General features: G+C 57.4%; 1 protein-coding gene across 5 annotated transcripts in view; it reads left to right on the top strand.

Annotated features, from left to right (window-relative positions):
• LINGO1 (leucine rich repeat and Ig domain containing 1) overlaps window positions 1-13,037 on the top strand; it is a 190,382-nt gene that overhangs the window by 18,389 nt on the left and 158,956 nt on the right. For 4 of the 5 annotated variants that reach the window (XM_059180316.1, XM_059180312.1, XM_059180315.1 and 1 more), the window contains exon 2: window positions 4,207-4,321. The exons of the other annotated variant lie outside the window; for it this stretch is intronic. The gene's annotated coding sequence lies outside the window, so the exon portion shown is untranslated. The remainder of the gene's footprint in view (window positions 1-4,206; window positions 4,322-13,037) is intronic. 5 annotated transcript variants of the gene reach the window in all.

The raw sequence follows: 13,037 nt of genomic DNA, 5'->3' as shown, positions 1-13,037 counted from the left end.
GGATGGTGCGTCTATCCTTTCTTTTCTGTTACTGCCTTTCCCTCTGTCTGTCTGGCTTTGGAGTCGTGGTCACGCTGTATCTCTTTAGATCTCTGTCTCTCATGTGCTTGCCCCCTCCTTTCTATGTCTCTGCTGTTTTTCTACCCCTAGCTGGTTTCCTGTAGGACAGCAATAATTAGGGACGGGTGATGGCAGTTGTGGCAGTCCTCAGTGGGTTGCGAGGCTGGCGGGTTTGGCGAGAACGCGCCCAGCCCACCTAGCCTAGCCCCAAGTCTTGTGGGCTGATGGGACAGGCTATGGGCCAGTTTTTTTGTTTTGTTTTTTTTTCAGAGACACTTGTTTCCTGCTGGGAGCCTTAGGGCAATCTCTGAGCCAAACTAAGTCTCCCTTCCCCTGGGGAGCCTTCTTAGATAGTTCTTTTTGTCACTTCCAAGGTCCCAGACCCAGCCTCTTTGTCCTCACTCGTCATTCCCCATCTCGCCTTCTCAGCGCTGGGCGACCTGGGTTCACCTCTTGGGATCTCGGTTTCCACTTGGCTATAATAGGTCCTGGGGGTCTGTACCAGCTGCTGAGAGGCGTGGCTCCTGTAGGATACAGCTCTGGAAGGTGTTCCCTCCTGCTCTTTCAGTCCGAGCCTCTCCCACCAAAAAACCAAACACCACGGGAGGGAACTTTCCTGTTGCTGACAGAGAAACTGGGACTTAGTTCCACAAAGGCAGTGACCGATGGCTAGGGCTCACTTGTTCTCTGCTCAGGGCAGGGCCCCAGGCCTAGTGCAAAGGCCTGGCTCGAGGGAAGTGCCAGGGAAGGCAGGAACAAGGTAGGAAGCTGCTGAGCCTGGGGGAGGCAGAGGGGGAAGGCAGGCAGGCATGGTATTCTGGGATCTCCTTCTGTGTAGCAAGGCACTATCCTCATGAGTCCTTATTCCAAGGGACTGGGGGTGCTCATGGGGAACACCTCTGGGTGTTGAGGGCCCCAGATGGGCTCAGTGTTGCCTCGCCCTGGAGAGCTCTGTATGGGGCCGTCGGGAGGCTCTGAGCTGAAGGAGCTGCTGGGAGACGAGTCAGGGAGACCCGGAGTCTTTTTGAAGCATGGCCCAGAAGTGGGGCACTGAGGGGACCTTCCCTGGGCTCCCCCACGTCCCTCACGACTTCTGTCCCAGCACCTTCCTTCTGTCCATGATGGCCTGTCTCCTTTCTGAGGTCCTGGCAGGTAGCAGTGGTGTCCTTTACGTCTCTTTTTTTTTTTTTTTTTAAAGATTTTATTTATTTATTTGACAGAGAGAGATCCCAAGTAGGCAGAGAGGCAGGCAGAGAGAGGGAAAGAGAGAGAGAGAGGAAAGCAGGCTCTCTGCTGAGCAGAGAGCCCGATGCGGGACTCGATCCCAGGACGCTGAGATCATGACCTGAGCCAAAGACAGTGGCTGAACCCACTGAGCCACCCAGGCACCCCTTTTACGTCTCTTTATCCCAATCACCAACACAAAATAGGCCCTTTCCAAGACTAGAATGAATGAATGAGTGAATGAATGAATGGACAGATAGATGGAGGGATTCATGGATGGGAAGCTGGGGGAGTTGGGTAAAGGGTTCAGGTCTGGGGAAGAAGAGACATGGGTTCTGGGCTTGACTTTCCTGCTGACAGGCTGGGTGACCCTGACCCTCTGTCTGCGCATCGGCTCGGTGGGCGTGGGTCCCTCAAGCTCTGTGGTCCTGAGACTGTGTTGACCAGAGCAGGCACAGGCCTATGTCTCTCAGTCTCTCTCCCCATCCCCTGCGCCCCCTCATCCCAGGACCCTCCTCTTCGATGGTGGTGTTTGCTCAGCACCTGCCGGGCGCTGCTCCACAGAACCTTTGGCAGCACCCTGGAGTGGGGCTTTCTGTGGAGTTCTCATGTCCCCAGGGCACGTCGCAGTCCTGTTGAACACACAGACCTCTGGTTCCTGCAGCTCCCTGGGCTCCCCTGAACAGGCAGGGAGCCGGGAGTGCAGGGGGGAAGCCCCCCCGCTCTGTGGTGGTCTCCTTCCCCTTCTTGGCTGTGAGGCCGGCAGCCAGGATCTCTTGTCCCTTGTGGAACTCTGCACACAAGCCAGCCCGGGTCCAGGGGAGCTCCCTGCCCCAAATCATTGTCATGCTCTGCCTGTGGTCCCATTGCCATAGCAACTCCTTATGATGCTGCTGAGGAGAGTGGGAGCTTCAGGAAGGTTTGGGGAGAAGGAAGCCGGAGGCCCATTCATTATCTTGGAACATGGCAGCTGGGGGCTTGGGGTGGCACTGTGGAAATGGCTTGCCCTGCCAGGCTCAGGGGAAACTGGGCTCGGGGCCGCCAGCCAGGTGGTCTGGAGGCCTGCCAGGAGCAGGGTTGCCTGGGTTGGCTTGGGCCTGGCTGGCTTATGCCAGTCTACCTGGAGCCAGCTTGGGCAGCCACCGGGGGCACCCCTGCCTGGCTAGGGCTGGCTTGGAGGACTCAGGCCTGAGGGAATGGCCAGGCTCTGGTTACCAGTCTGTCCCAGGCTGGCACCCCTATGTCCTATCTTGTCCTTTAGGAACAGCCGCCTTTGGAAGGCAGGGCTGGGGCTTGCTGGCAGCCCAGGGTGGAGTTTGGGGCTGGCTAACTGTGGAGCTAAGCTAGTTCTATGTTATAGGATCTACCCTGCCCATAGCTCTGTTGTCAGGTCAGGAAAGCCTTAGTGGGCCCAGAAACTTGCTCAGTGCCCATTTCCCTGCCTCATTGTTCGAGAGGTTGGCAGCCTATGAAACAAGAAGATGCTGGCCTCCCAAGAGTCCCTCCATCTTAACCTTCTATGTAAGTGAGAAATTCCACCATTCACATCTTGGACTTGACAGAATATTGATCTTCAGAGGGACCCAGAGGCCTTTGCTGCCTCTTTCAAGAGGCCATCTTCTGCCTACATGATGGCAGCCATCTTTGCACCCCATCAACCCAAGCTTCCTTCCATGCATCCCATCTGGAAGGCCTCGTGAGTCCTCCTACGGACCTAGGCCTGTGTTGGACGGTGTCACGTGGGGAACCAAGAGGGGAATGAGGCGTCAGCCTGACCCTCCAGGAAGGCAGGTTGCTGCTTACCCTTGGGGAGGGCAGCTGGAAACCAGGCCAGGTGAGAGGCCCGCTTTCCGCCTCTCCTTCCCATCGTCTCAGGCTTGAGCCCCCACTGGAGGCCACTTGTACTCATGTTTTCCTAGTCCTTGCCTTTGTGTTGACTCATATTTGAAAGTGGGTTTCTCAGCGCTCCCCAAGCCACACATCCGTGAAGTCACTGCTGTGATGTATTGCTAATATTATTGTTATTTTTGATACACGGAAGAATAAACACATATCTGTGAAAATAAAAGCATTTGTCTGTGTACCACGTAGACTCCCCTTGGGCCTGCACACACTTTGAGAAGCACTGATCAGATGGGCACCTCTTGGCAATGGCTCTGGTAGGGGCTCGGGCCTTCATCTGAGAGGTGGAGGAAACCAGGGCACAGGAGGGAGCTTGGCCCAGGCTGCATAGCTGGCATGCTCGAGAGCTGCCTTCTTGAACTTCCAGCCTGAGGCCTGTGTCTGGTGGCCTTGCCAAGGAGACGGAGCCCCTCAGGACCACTCCCCACTCATGGAAATTGCCCTTGGAGACTATATGGTGAAGGAATAAATCAGGAGAGGTGGGGAAGGAAAGGGTGGGTGAGTGGGTCCCTGGGAATCAGGAAGCTCAGTCTCCAAGAGAGACCCCCCCAGGGGGCTCTGCCTACACCCCTCTCTAGGCCTGCCTCCTGGGCCAGGTGCTGGCTGGATACCACTGAGCGCCAGGCAGGGGACCCCTTCTCTCTGTTTATCTTCCCAGCGGACCAGGCAAGAACACCGGTATCCTCATTTTACAGAGAAGGGAAGTGAGGCTCAGAGATCTGATTGTCCCAAGGTCATAGAGCCAGTGGGTGGGGAATTGTATTCAGAACCCCACCCCCAACTTGGGGCCAGAAACCCCACCCTTCCCAAGGGCCTCACCTGCCCCAGCTGGTGGCATGTGAGAGAGAGAGAGAGAGTGAGAGTGTGTGTGTGTATGTGTGTATGTGATGTGTGTTTATTGCCCATCCAGGTGCAATCAGACCTATTTGTGTGCCTGGGCCCCCTCCCCCTGCCCCACTCCCTAGAATTGCGCCCCCTGTGGCCTGGATCTGGCTGACAGATCATCTCTTTCTCCCACAGCCTCCTGTGCCCACAGGCTGTGAGGCTCCGCTGCCTACAGGCAAAGAGGGCGACTGAGCCAATCCCAGGCTGACCCCAGCCCACTTGCATTTCCCAAACGCCCGCCTGACCTGAGGTAAGACGCCACTGTGGGGCGCAGGGCAGAGTGGGGGTGGCAGCAGCCATGAAGGAAGGTGTGGGGTCCCCAAGGGAGAGGCTGCAGGGAAGCCACGGAAGAGCAGTCTTTCTGGGGGTGCCCCCCTCTCTCCCGCCCTATGTGAAGCCAAGTCCGGGCGGTTTGATGTGGCAGTGCCCCCTTCTGTTGGCCCTTGAGATCCCAATCCTGGGGTGTTCTGAAAACATGGTTTCATGGACACACTGGCTGACAGGTCCTCATGTGGTATGGGAGGTCACCGATAGCGAGCCAAGGGGATCTGGCCTTGGTTCGGTCACATTGTTGACCAGATGTGTGCGTGACTTCAGGAGGGAGTGGGAACGTGTGGATTGAGCAGGTCAGGGCTCAAGAAACTGTCAAGTGACACTGGCACAGACCCTAGCCTGTGGAGTTTACCGGAGCTCTCAGCCAGAGTCAGTGCACAGATCCAGATGCCTTCAGGGCAGGAGGATGCTCAGGTTCAGGTGTGTCCATGTGACAAGTACTGGCAGCCAGGTGACCTTGTCTCTGCGTGAGTAGAGTGGCTGGCTTGGACTGAATCACGAGGAACAGAGGATATTCAGAATGTGGAAGGTGACAAGGCCCTCCCAGTGCATCCCATGTGAGGCGAGTCCTGAAGAAATGGTAGATGGGGAAGGAAGGGGACCTGGGGTGCTGCCAGGCTGCCAGGTGCTGACTCCTGGCTTGCTTATGACCTTGGATAAGTGACTTCTACTCTTTATCTGGGCCAATCTGCTGTTCTTGACAGGCTTCTGGGATCCACCAGAAGGCTGCAGAGAGATTTTACTAAAGAGAAGGAATGCTAGGGGATGGCTGGAGGCAGCAGGGTAGACTGGAATGTTATCCCTATTTTCAGAGGGAGAAAACCCAGAGGCTCAGCAGGGCCATGGGCCTTGAACCACTTTTCCTGAAGGATTAGGTGACGGGAAGGTGTGGCCGAGGCTTAGCCAACGCCCACCTCCCACCCAGGAAGCTGGTGGGTGTGGCAGGATGCCAAGGCTGGATTTCCTTCCGAACTCTAAGCCTCACTTTGAAGTCCAGTTTTCTCTATCGAAATATTCCTGCTAATCAGTCAGTTCTGGGTGGATCGAGCGCTAATTAGCCCCTCTGGTTTAACCTGTAATTGCTGCTGGGAGACAGGGAGAGGGGATGTGTTCAGGGTTATTTTCAAGGCCGCCAAGGGCGATGGGAGGGCTGTGTGCAGGGGCATCAGGGAGGCAAGGAGGCTGGGCCCTGCCCCCAACCTTGTCAGGGGCCACAGTGTCCTCCCCGCTGCCCAGGGGGACAGCCCCAGGCAGCAGGAAGCTCAGCAGACAGAGATAGACTAGGGAACTAATGCTGGGCATAGGCTGCTCCCTCATTGGGTCTGGAATGGATGCCTGGGCTGAACCATGAAGGCTAACGGATTCTTTTAAAATGCTCTATGTTTCTGATTATTAACCCCCCCCCCCCCAAAAAAAAAAAACAGCACACATTCTCTATAGAAAACACGAGCATTTGGGTGTTTTGCCTGTCAGTCTTTTACCAAATATGTATTTATGACATAATTGGGATCAGACTGTACTTACTGTGTTCTAACCCGCCTTTTGTTCTTCATACTATACCAAGATAGTTTTCCCATCATGAAGTACTCTTCTGTAATGCGATTTTTAATGGCAGCATAATGTTTCAGCCTGTGTGTACAGCAGCATGGGTAACAATTCTCTGTTACATATTTTGATGGCTTCCAACCCTGTGTCATTACAAATAGGACCTGCTCGAGCGGGAAGACGTATGTGGGGTTCTGATGGTTTGGGGGAGGGGGAAGGCCCAGGCGGAGCAAAGGTGTAGAAGCAGGGGGCTTTGGAGGGTTAGGCGGGTGCCTTACCTAGGAGGGTGCAGGGATAGTCCCAGGGGGCCTCTGAGGGGTGCCGGGGCAGGGGGTGCTGAGACCTGACCCAGCGAAGCTCTGAAGACAGCTGGAGGAAGCCAGGGTTTGCCTTGCTCCCTCCTTGCCTCCTGTGCCAGCTCCCCTGCCCAGTCCGCTGGTGCTCCTGTGGTTGGAGGGGAGGGGGCAGGATGGCAGGGCGGGGGAAGGACAGGCAAGGCTTAGGGGCCCAGGGGCTGCAGCTCTTGACTTCTCGCTCACTGGTGGGCTCCGGGACATTAAAATCAAGCCTCTCTGTCTGGCGAGCCCCGCTGGTGTCTCCACCTTGAAGGAAGGGTGCACAGAGGCTCTGGGCATTTACCGACTCCCGAATCAGAGCCTTCCTTCATCCCCTTGGCGGGAAGTGGAGAGCCAGGGATGGAGACTGGGCGTGTGGTGTCACTTTCAGGAGGCTTTTCTGAGCTCCGGGCCCATCCTCAGTACTCCAGACTAGACAAAAACAAAACAAAACAAAACAAAACAAAAAAACCCAAAAACCAGATTAAGTAAATTCATCGTATAACCTTAGGGAGTAATAAGTGCCATGGAGAAAAATAAGGCGGGAAAGGGGAGTGGACGGGCAGGGGAAGCCATTCTCTGCAGGCTGGTCAGGAAAAGGCATCTCAGGTGAGGTGCCCTTGCAGCGGAGAGACCCGAGGGGAGGGGACAAGCCTTGAGCTGGGAGCAGCTGGTGGGGAAGAGGGGCCAAGAAATAGGACTGTGCAGGGCCTCGAGTTAGGATGGATGGAGGTGATTTGTGGCTCAGGGGCTACGGCTCACTGGCTCATGGGGACAAGGCTATGGGGGTTGGGGGGGGGAGAGTAGAGGCTGGTTGGTGGTTAGGAGGTCCCAGCCTCCATCAGGAGAGAGATGGCAGGCCAGGCCTCAGCGGGGATGTGTGGCTGGCTGTGACAGCCTGAGGATGGGCTTCGGGCCAGGGGAGATCAGAGCCAGAGAACAGGGTGGGTGGAGCAGCCTCTGACTGATGGAGGGGCGAGCTGAGGAATAGTTGGAAGTGCCAATAGTTGGAAGAGGGCTGCCTGGAGGTGGTGCCCTGGAGAAGCCAGCATCCTCCGGGCTGGGGGGCTGGGCGGGTCTGGGCGGGTCTGGGCAGGCTTCCGGTCTCTGAGGCTGCAGGGGAGGCAGGGGCTGGGGCTGGGCGAGTGCTGGAGGGAGTCGGGGGGGGGGGGGGGCTGGGGTGGGGTGTTTTAAAGTTTCTGGGGCTGGATCAGGTCTCAGCCCATGGGGGGGTTCCAGCCCTTGGGGGTGCCTGTTACTCCAGCCTTGCGACGGATGAGCCCTCTGGAATGACCAGCCTAGAGGGAATGCCGCCAGCGACCTTCCCAGCTGCTCCTCCCCAGTGGCCTCACGGTTGGCACCGCCATTTTGTAACATCCTTCAGGGCTGCTGTGGGCAGGGAGCAGCGTGCTGATGCTGGGCCCAAGCTTCTCACTCTGTCCCCACAAGGGGAACCTCAGCCGGGGAGTCTGGAGCAGCCCAGCCACCCCTGAGTCCACCTGGTGGTCACTGCAGGCCTGCCTTCATGCCAGGCTCCTCCACAACATGCCTGCAGGGCTCCTTGCTGTCTCAGGTGGAGCTCCAGATTCCTCCTCCTGGGCATTCAGGGCCTTTCCTGTCCTTCTTACCCGCAGGGGACTCTTGTTCCCCACCCCCACCCACAGCAGGCTCAGTCTCACCTTGCATGACCTCTCTCCGGAAAGCTTTTCTCTCCACCAGCCAAATCCCACCTCTTCCAGAACACCTCCCCCCCTCAAAGTGGGTACACTTTGGCCCCTTTGAATGGCTGTACATTTTCTTTAGGGTGCTACCCCATCATTTGCTGTTATTATCCTCACCTTGTCTTTATCTTGCCCTGTTCCCATCTCCTGCCTCAGTCCCCTGCCCCATTATCCAAGCTCTTGCCAATGGAATTGGGCGCAAGCCCTGGAGCTCTCTGGGCCGGGGGCCCAAGCCTGGCTCTGTGTCAGGGGCCCATCAGGACCTCTGATCCAGAGTCATCAGGGGAACCCAGGAATCTGGATGGTTGACGAGCCCCATCGTCACTTCTGAGGGTCAGCTGGCTGGGACTGTGCCAGGTCAGCCCAGACTCATGCTGAGGGGAGTGCCGAGGTCCCTGGGAGCTTGGCCTCTGACCTCTCCTTCCACTCTGGCCAGGATGGGGACCTCGCTCTCTCCAGGCCAGCCCAAGCGCCGGAGGCAGCGCTGCTGTGGACCCAGCTCCTCCTTGTGCGGACTCAACTGAACCTGCTTCCTGGAAGCCTCCGTGGGTGGGTCTCCATCGGCTCCAATGGGCCGGGGGCCGTGTTGGGCACCCGGGAGCTCTGCTTTCCTACTCGTGGTGGGCAAGGGGTCTTGGCAAAGCGTGGGGACTCGGGTGAGGTCTGTGGCCTGAGGGAGGACTCACCCCCCCGCTACACCCGCCTGCCTGGAGCAGCTCCCACTATGTTCAGACCGTGGTCGCAGCCACATGCTTGGCCCTCTGGGCATCTCTGCTGACCTAGTCAGCACCAGGGTGTTTCAAGAGCATGGTCCATTCCTCATTTCCTCCTTATTGCAGCCCAGTGGAGGGTGGATGCTGGGATCCCGTCCATTCTTGCAGGCTCATGGGGGCCCTGCTGGGGGCCCAGCGCTGTGTGAGGATGATGGGAACAAGCCAGGGTTTAGGGAAGGCCGGGCCCGTCCAGAGCCGCACGGCTGCTGCAGGCCTGAGTCAGCATGAAAACCTGGGTGTGTGGCTGTCGCAGATGCTGGGTCTGGTGTACAAAGCACCACACATCGGGGGGTTATGCAGAAATATGCTGTCTCCCATCTCTGGAGGCTGGAAATCAAGAGACATGGTGTCAACAGGACTGGACGACATCTGTGGATTGTAGATGGCTGTTTTTCCTCTGTCTGGCCATATCATCTTTCTTCTAGGTCTTGTCCAAATCTCACTTTCTTCTAAGGGCATAAAGCTATATGAGATTAAGTGCCCCCCTCGACTATGAGCTCACCCTAATTAATTAATTACACCTGCAGTAACCCAGTTTCCCAATAAGCTCACACTCTGAGGCCCTGAGGTTTAGAAGTTCAACATGTCCATTGGCGGCGGGGGCAGTGGGGGCGCACAATTCAACTCATAACAGCGCGCAGGTGGCCTGGGATTTCCGTAGCAATGACCATGGTGGACCAGGCTGCTTTGGTGGTGGTGAACATGCCATGAGGTAAGCAAGGGGAGTGTCAAGATTGCTCCAGTCCCCAAGAGGGATTTCTACGTCAGCACTGAGACCAGGACTCCTTAGAGGAGGTTTGCTTCAGCTCGGGGTGTTAACAGGGACCCAGGAACGTAGTTCCCAGGGTGTGCCCCCAACAAGCCAGTCCTTGTACACGCCAGATGGAAGGCAGGTACACAGAGTCAGGCTGGGAAGAAGTCCTTGGCCTCTGCGCCCCCCGGATGGGTGACCTGGGGCAGTTGCTTTCTCTGGGGGGCAGCTCAGTCTACCTGCCTGTTCCCCCCCCACACCCCGCCTGCCCCCTGCCCCGTGCTTCTAGCTAGGGAGAGAATGAATAGGAAGGCGCTTTGCTTTTGTTCCTTTTCATTTGTTGTCTCTGTGGGTGTTTTATTAGCTGTGTTTGCTAGGCCCTATGCTCTCCCAAGGATAAAGAGATGAGAGGGTTACGATTCAGGCCCTCAAGGAGCTCATAGGCCATGGGTGAACAGGGATGGGGATGGGGGTGAAGGTTATGGGCCCCTCTGGAGTCAGCCCACCTGGGATCCAGTTCAAACTAGGCCTCCTGCTAAAGGTATGAGTTCAGGCTGTTCACTTTAGCTTTCTGGGCCTTAGTGTTTTCATCGGCAAATCGGGAGTAATAACAGCATTCACCTTGTGTGGATTAAGTAGGCTGGTGCACGTAAGGGCTTAGAGCAGGGTCCGGCCCATAGTAAATACTCAGTAAACACCATTCTAAGTCACCAGCTACAGGCCAGTGTGATGGAGGGTGGTAGAGGGGGTTACGAGCCGTTATGCAGGGAGCGTTGGGCTCTGGGAACCCAGCAGTTGGGGCCCTGTGGGTTGCCCTGCCAGCCTGCTCACCCCGAGTTCTGAGTGTGGGGTGCTGAGAGGAACGCGGGGCAGGTGGACCCAAAGGGGGAGGCTTGAGACCTTTCGACAGTCATGGATGGAGGGTTCTGGGGATCCGTGCGGGGTGGGGGGTGGCCGCTGCCACTCCTACCTCTGCCTCTAGGGTGCTCTGCGGGCGTGGAAGGGGTGCTGAGGTGCTTGGTTTGGTTAGCCTTTGTGTTTAGTCCCCAGGTTTCGGGCAGAGAAGATGGTGGGGAAGCCAAATTAAAATTCCTCTTTGAGAAGTGAGCAACTTCCCAATTAAAGGATTCTTATTTGTGAGATGCCTTGGAGGCCTTTTCAATCAAGAGGCTCTTCTGAGTAAGAAAAGGGCTTGAGCTGGGTTTGGAGAGGCGGGTGGAGCCTGAGCTGCCAGCGAGAAGGTGGGGGGGGGAGGATGCTGAAGACACCCCAGCCTTGGGAACAGTGGCTCTGTGGGTTGGGGGTTGGTGCGGGGAGGGCAAAGAGGGGGAACTGTCTCCACATGAGCCCCCTCAGCCTTTAAGCCCCTCTGGCCCCAGGCTGAGCTGAATGCACCAGCGCCCTCTGCAAGGACCTCTCTGTCTTCTTCAAGGGACCCTGCGCTCTTGCCCTCCTGCCCCATGGAGCTGGGAGGAGGCGGGGAGGAGGCAGGGTGGGCCTCTGGAAGGGATGTGGCCTGGACCTAGTGCGGGGTGGGGGGGGGTGGCAGCCAGATGGTGGGGCTAGTGAGATGGCAGGTTCCCTGCTACCCCGCCCCTGGCTCTTCTGGTGATGTCCCGGGATGGCTTTGTTGCTGTGTGGTGGGGTGTGTCTACCTGCCCTGTGGCCTGGCCTCCCCACCCCAGCACCCCCAGTTTCCTGGGAGGCCACAGCTGGCCTGGTAGGGACTGAGTATCTGCTAGGTGTCCTGGGAAGGGAGCACCCTCAGATTCTGCCGGAGACAGGCAGCCTCGCTTCCCTGAGTGCCGTGGATATTAGAGGCAGCTCCTGTCCGAACCCTACTCACAGATGGGGAAGAGGCTCAGTCAAGTGAGGGGACCCCTCGACGTGGAGAGGAGTTCTTGCTCAAAGGGGCTTGTTTTCCCCTGACCACCAAGGCCTTCCAGGTCGCTGAGCAGAAAGGAGCTGGGTGGTGGGGAGGGGGGAAATACATTGGCCAAAACCCTCCCCTCAGTGGGCGGGTCAGGCCTTTACCCCTAGCCTGGAGGGTCTAGGCCTAGGAGTTGCTAAGGTCATTTGAAGAGACCTGCCATGGATGGCTTCGCTGTCCAGGCAGCGTGGAGGGTGGCGGAAGTGTTTTCAGCCCACACCGGCCACCCCCTCCCGCAGAATGTCCTACTTTCTGGAAGCCACCGCAGTGAGGCTGTCTGTGTACACACCCAGCACTGTGAGAGCCGGGCCCCTCAGAAAGGCCAGCCGACCATGCAGGCGCTCTCTGGAGCCCTGGGGCTGGGCCAGTAATTGGGAGGGTATGCTGTTCTGGTTGGGGCCTGGGAGGGGGCCACCTGGCAGCCGGGGAGAGGGTGGGCCTCTGGGGAGACCTCAGGCGCGCTGACCACCTGTGTGTTCTTGAGCACATGACACGCCTCTCTGGGCCTCCGTTTCCTCCTGGGTAGCACCAGGAGCAGAACAGTGGAACTGAGGTGAGGATGATGGCGTGTACGCAGTGGAGGGCGGCTGACGGGGCCATGTATGTGGAATGTGGATCTGTGGACATCCCAGCCCCACCTCTTGGACAAGTGCTTCATCTCTCTTAACCTCTACATAACAGGCAGAACAATACCCTTCTCACGCTTGTGTACTTCATCTGTGGGACTCCTCTGTGCCCTTCCCCCCGAATCATTTAATGAGCCCATTCTTCCTGAGAACCCAGGGGGCTCTGCCTGGACTTGGTGGCCACAAAGTGAATAGGTGTCACTGTCCCTGCTTTTAGGTAGCAATGTGTATGTAGTTAGAGTGCCTGAGGAGATGGGCTCTGAGCCTCAGGAAAGGGAGATGGGAGCTGGAGAGAAGTCAGGGAGGGCTTCCTGGAGGAAGGTCAGACCTTAATGTTTGAGAGGATTTGGGAAGCGGGTGGAGCACCTGGTAGGGGATAGTGTGAGCAAAGACCAAACAGGTTGTGAGTTCCTAAAAGCAGGCAGTGGGAGGGTGGGGGACTGGTGGGTGTATAGGTCAAAGCCCAGAGAGGTCCTGGTCCTGGAACCCTGGTGGGGGTAGGGGAGTTGGGAGTGGGACAGCTTTCTCCTCACATAAGGGGACAGCAAACTCGCAGTCTAGATTCCAGCAAGGAGCTTGGCATGGAGCCTGTGGGGAGGGGTGGGGATTCAGCCTAGGGTTCCTGTACAGACAGGACTCCCTGGGCTGCAGGCCCTCAGGTGGGAGATGAAGGCCTGAGGTGAGGCCTGGGGGCGGGGGCTGGTGGCAGCTGCCCCCGATAGGCCTGTGGGGAAGCTCTGACTGGAGGTGGGGGTCAGTCCAAGGACAGTGCCGAGCCAGGGTGAAGCAATCAGGCAGTTTGGCTTCTCAAGGTCAAGAGACTAAGAGCTGGAGAAGTGGAAGGGGTCTCTGGCAGGATGGGAGAGCTGGGGGGCTCCCCCTTACTGAGCACCCACTATGTGCCAGGTTGAGTCAAACTTGCTCTGAACTTGGGCTTACACAACAGCCCAGA

Source organism: Mustela lutreola, chromosome 7 (genome assembly GCF_030435805.1).
Source record: "Mustela lutreola isolate mMusLut2 chromosome 7, mMusLut2.pri, whole genome shotgun sequence".
Lineage (NCBI taxonomy): Eukaryota > Metazoa > Chordata > Mammalia > Carnivora > Mustelidae > Mustela > Mustela lutreola.
The sequence above is the reverse complement of the archived record's forward strand: the minus strand, read 5'-3'. Positions and strand labels throughout refer to the sequence as shown.